Raw genomic sequence first — 6057 nt, 5'->3', positions numbered from 1 at the left:
GAATACTTTCCTTCATAAGAGAAAGAATATGTACTAAAGCATTTTCATATAATTATGAGGTTATTTTAAAAAGTATTATCTTTCATTCTGCAAGTTCTGGGTCACTGGCGCTTTCTAGTTCTGCCAAAAACAAAAACGTTTCACTTCTAATAGGCATAATGTGAGATGAACAATACATATCTCAGATTAAAATTTATCACAGCTTTCCCCGGACGCTGTACAGATGCCTGTGTTGTTTACTCTGGCTTGAGATGTGTTTTTCCCATTGCATAACTTACGTTAGGGCTATATTCTTATCTAAGAAAGTCACATGATGTTAGTTTTTCCATTTTGCTTAAATGCTTGTCCTGAGAGTGAAACCTATCAACACTTGTATAACTTCCAGGGGTAGTTTGGTTGATGGACTTGATCTATGTGTTTTTATCATCGTTCTGAATCCAGGAACATCTAAAGTGCAAAATAAATAATATATGGTAAAGTATGATGTTATGTTCACTTAAAGAAAACTTCCAGTATTTGTTCAGTATAAAACTTTTAAATTAGCTTACTGAGACTTCAAAGTGTACTTTCATAAACTAAAAAAAAAATGCATTACTAGTATTAAAGGTGCTGTATGTAACTTACTAAAGCATAAAAATACCATAATATGTTTGCAGATATTTAGGAAACATGCTGAGTTTCTCAGCCAGTTATTTTTACTTATTTATAGTCAGTCGGTTTATGTTTTGGTTTTGTTTTCTACAAAACCTAAAAAGCCTCGATATAATCCATCTAAACATCTCTATGAATGAGAGCATATTAAAATGCGGATTAATCAACTCATCAACTTACAGTGTGTAAGTCTCCTCGGCTTTCATTATCAATTGCGTTCTGTTGCGTGTCCTCAAACTGGCGACCCGTGTAAGCGTCGAGTCTGAAGAGCAGGTGGATATATATATATATATATATATATATATATATATATATATATATATATATATATATATATATATATATATATTGTAGTGACTGTCAAAGGCTGTGTGGCTGTTATCAGCTATGTGTAACCCCGGGCGCGCTGTTGGTTGGTGGTCTGGGGAAAGGGGGGCGGACCCCCTGGGGATATAGTGTTTGAGTTGAGGAAGTTCTGCCTCTTTGCTGTTCTGGGCGAGACACAGCCCTGTGTTTGAATGCCTGCACGTTGTGCTTCTGTTCAATAAACCAGTTAACTGAACTCTGGCCTCCTGTGAGATGCTGCAATATATATATAGGTGGAGACACAAATATCTTCGATATTTTGAATTTGCAGTAGGGGAGAGGCGGGACAGTTGAAACACTTTTCAGATAAACGTCATTTTCTACGATAAGGTTACAGATAGATTTTTTGTGTGTGTGTGATCAACAACTCACATATGTGTTCTCTTAGTATCATGTGTTATTCGGTACAAATATAGAATGATTTAAGTAAAAATTGACTTTGATCGGTAGTTGTGCTTTGTTTCAATCCGGTTGCAACACAGGGGTGGGACGGATGAAACATAACAGTTTAAACTATTCATCTAATGCTTGTTTTTATGAACAACACCTGACAAGTAACTTATGTACATATTGTTACAAACATATTTTGTAATTTATTTGAATTTAAAGGTTCATTTTGACAATTTTTGTTCTATCACCCATTAAACATAGGCGATAAGCCTATGCTCATTTTGTGTAATCTTTCTAATAGGCTATTTTGACGAAGACAGACAAATCCGTTTACAATTAATTATCTTACATTTCTTCCTTGAGTCATATCGAGTGTTTACAAGTTGAATAGCCTTAACAGCGGTTTTCCTATGACCAGGTTTAACTGGTAGGAGGCGCTGTTTCATCCGTCCCGACAGCGCATCCCGCCAGTTAAACCTGTTTTCCCCTTAACCCTTTGGGGACTAAGCCCTTTTTGGTCCGTTTTCTCTATTTTTACATTTGGGCTTATAAACCATATGTAATGGAGATGGAACACCATGTGTTTGGTATCTATGGATTCAGAAGACCCTAAGCTAACATAATCATGCATGTTATGTGTTTATAAAGGAAGTATGAGTGAAAAATGTACAATAATCGAGAGAATTTCAAAAACGAAAATTAGATTTTTGTCATTTATTACTGAAAATCACACCTCACACAACAATAGTGAACAGTTTTTGAACCAAAAAAATATTTGTCAAACCCTTTGCTTGACAGCCATTTGTAATTGTTTAATCAAATGTTTTAAGAACAATGAAATAAGGAACTTTTTTTACAAACAGTCCCAGGCGTGAAAAAGCGTCTGCTTCGAACTAAATGAGAACTGCTTGCTCTGAAGAACAGACACACTCACAACCTGGCAGATTTACTTTCCACTAACTGTTCCAGAGCTTGTTCTGCCGTAAATCTTACTGCTTGCCATCATAAAAGTGCTAAAACAATACAATAATAATGCTATTTAAGTTATTCTGTCTCTCTCTTATATAGATCTCTGTGCGTTCTGTAATACTCCGCTCCGTTCGCTATCTGTCTCATTCTCCGTCCACATGACGCTGTTTGTTTGTACATGTTGAAGGCTACAGAGTCCTCTGATTGGCTAGAATACGTCATGGTAACCTTCCTCTGATTGGGTAAAAAAAAAAAATCCTCCCAGCGGCAATTTTTCCATTGGTGGAGTTTGCCTAACAACATCGATTTCATTGGCCTTTTTATGCAGTGGTATTGCGCAACAGCGAAGTGTGTGTATAATACAAACGGGACATCACTGTTTTCAGCGGAATCTGAGGAAGACGGCAAAAAAGACCGCACCTCTCTATCATTAATAGTTTTGAAGATAATTGCACATTTGTAAAAGTATGCCATTTTGGGCGGTACCGCCCAATTCGTCCCCAGAGGGTTAAACTAAAAAACTTTGATATTGCACACTTAAGGGTGTGTTGCAGTACTAATAGATCTGCCGTATTATCATTACAATGGCACATGAAACAATAAATACAACTTGTCAGTCTAAAAAAAGTACCGCACGAAAGAATTCACTTACTGCACTCAAAAACAGCTTTCCAGCTTTAAATCCAAAACGGCATGACGTAAAGAAGAAATGTTTTCGGGGGTCTGGTAGGCATTGCGTGTTATACGTGCTGACGAAATTTGACGTACATGAAGTGAGTGGTTTTCAAGGAAATCTCAATGTTTCATCCGTCCCGCGTTTCAATCGTCCCGGCTCTCCCCTACCTCTGCTAGTATACTGATACTTGATAGTATACTGATGTTCACTTGTAGTACAGAGGCAGTACAAATGAGAAACTTAGTTGTGAACAAGTTGTGCACTTAAAGTTTACTACTGTTAACAGTACAGTAGCCTACTACACTTAAAGGAACACTCCACCGTTTTGTCATATTAAACTGTTATTCCTTTAACTAAGACGAGTTGATACATACCTCTCTCGTCTCTGTGCGTGCAATCAATCGCTCTGGTGCGCTTAGCTTAGCCCAGTTCATTCATTAGGATCCAGACAGAGATGAAGTTATAAGCGACCAAACACCTCCATGTTTCCCCTATTTAAATACAGTTACACAAGTAGTTACACGACCAAGTATGGTGACACAAAATAAAACATGGCACTTTTCTAAGCGGGTAAAATGGATAACTATAATGTATGGTGGAATAGCACATGGGAGCACTTCGACTCAGCACTGTAATATCATCACTCAGGATGACATTACTGAGTGAATATCATCACTCAATGATGATATTACTACGCCGAGTCGAATGAACTGGGCTAAGCTAAGTGCTATCAAAGTCTCGCCACGCGCCAGAGCGATTAACGCACTGAGACAAGAGAGGTATGGATCACCTCGTCTTAGTTAAAGGAATAACATTTAATATGAAAAAACGGTGGAGTGTTCCTTTAAAGGGGTCATGACATGAGAAACCAAATTTGCCTTGATCTTTTGGTATATAAGAGGTCTTTGTACCATTAAAACGTCCTGCAAGTTTCATAGCTTAAGACGTCCTCCCCATTATAAACGAATCATTTATTTAATCAAGCTCTAAATACAGCTCGTTCTGGATCCATGGTAAGAAGTGACGTCACGGTACGAAGTGACGTACCCGCGTTTGCATATGACCGCCTCCCCAGCACAAGACAACTACGCTTTAAGCGCAAGACAACTACGCTCATTTCGTATCTTTGTCGCGCCCGCGCGCCTCACAAGTGTTCAGTCGACGGACAGCGAGTGGGTCTGTGTACAGGGAAATTACGATGCCACGCAAGATGTGCTGTTCCTGGCTGTGGACAAACAACATCTTTGAATACGCTGCGAAGGATCCAGTCGTCAGGGAAAAATGGATGCACTTTATTTTTTGCGGACGTCCCAGTCACGGCAGTGTTAATTTAAGCGTTTGTTCTATACATTTGAAGGATGACTGCTTTGAGAGCAAATCCCAAAATGATGCTGGTATGGCAAGCCGTTTTAGCTTAAATTGTACCCAGCATTACTCGTCGTAATTGCATTTTTACTAGTAAGAATTCAATTGTAGAGCTCTCCAATTCAATTCTTACTAGTAACAATTAAAATTAGAGATCTCTCAAATTCAATTATTACTAGTAAAAATTACAATTAGAGAGCTCTACAATTCAATTCCTACTAATAATAATGTAATTGCAGAGCTCTGTAATTGAATTATAGAGCTCTGCAATTGCATACTTACTAGTAAGAATTCAATTAGAGAGCTCTACAATTCAATTCTTACTAGTAGCAATTACAATTAGAGAGCTCTATAATTCAATTATTACTAGTAAAAATTACAATTCAGAGCTCTACAATTCAATTATTACTGGTAATAATTGCATTAGAGAGCTCTTTAATTAAATTACAGAGCTCTGCAATTGCATTATTACTAGTAAGAATTTAATTAGAGAGCTCTCTAAATCAGTTTTTACTAGTAATAACTGCATTAGAGAGCTCTCTAATTGAATTGTTACTAGTAATAATGCAATTGCAGAGCTCTGTAATTTAATTAGATTGTAATTATTACTAGTAAAAACTGAATTAGAGAGCTCTACAATTCAATTCTTACTAGTAACAATTACAATTGGAGAGCTCTTTAATGCAATTATTACTAGTAAAAACTTGTATTCATTAGATGCAAAACAGATTGCACCCATTTCATACTTTTCAAAATAAAAGCCCTGTTAGGCGTGGTTAGATATAACAAATTGCATTCATATAGGCTACTGTTATGACGACGACTGAGGGATAGGAGCCAACATCTTCAACCATGTTTTTAATTGAAAAACATATATTTCTGGTATATAACCTGTGTTCTTTCCATACCGTATAAAGGTTCTTTTAATGACTTAACTTCCTTCCATTTTGTTCTCTCGGATGTGTCATTGCTTGTGTTGCACGAGTGCCCACTACTGGCTGAAATGTAATGGCCTCAGCACTTAATCACTTGGAATTCGCTATGGAGATTTGTTATTTCGTTTTTTTCATTGTATTTGTTTTACGCACCATTCGATAGGCCTGTATAAATGGTTGAGCTGTTGGATAAAATAATGATAATAATAATAATAATTACACAAATGAAAACGTGTACACAATGAAATAACTGTTTAAAAAAGTTATCTTAGTAGTTTTTTTTAATGCTTCAACTTTACAAACATGGTAATCCCAGAATATAACAAATCATGTACAACCTTAGGTTGTTCATAATCCGTAACAAAATGATCCAAAGCTGGAGTTAAACGCAGTCATGCGCGGTCACTTTTGATGTTGTTTTTTTGTTTCAGGGCGCGCATTTATCCGGTGCCGCGCCCCTTTCATTAAACAGAGAACAAATGGAAGCGTTATCCGTGATTAATGCAGTCAGAAGAAAGATTTAATCTATTAAAAGAAATTTTATTCGTGGGAACTGCACGCTTTATGATTTAAGGGTGATCGACTCGTTGCAGAGAATAAGCCATGATGATTTGGAGAAATACAGTGATCTCCTTGACAGCCTATTACGGACAGCCATCACCTCCTGACTGCTGCAACTCTTGTCGAACACGCGAAACTGCGCTT

This window comes from Phoxinus phoxinus, assembly GCF_949152265.1.
Source record: "Phoxinus phoxinus genome assembly, chromosome: 1".
Taxonomy (NCBI): Eukaryota; Metazoa; Chordata; class Actinopteri; order Cypriniformes; family Leuciscidae; genus Phoxinus; species Phoxinus phoxinus.
This window is presented reverse-complemented; position numbering follows the sequence as displayed.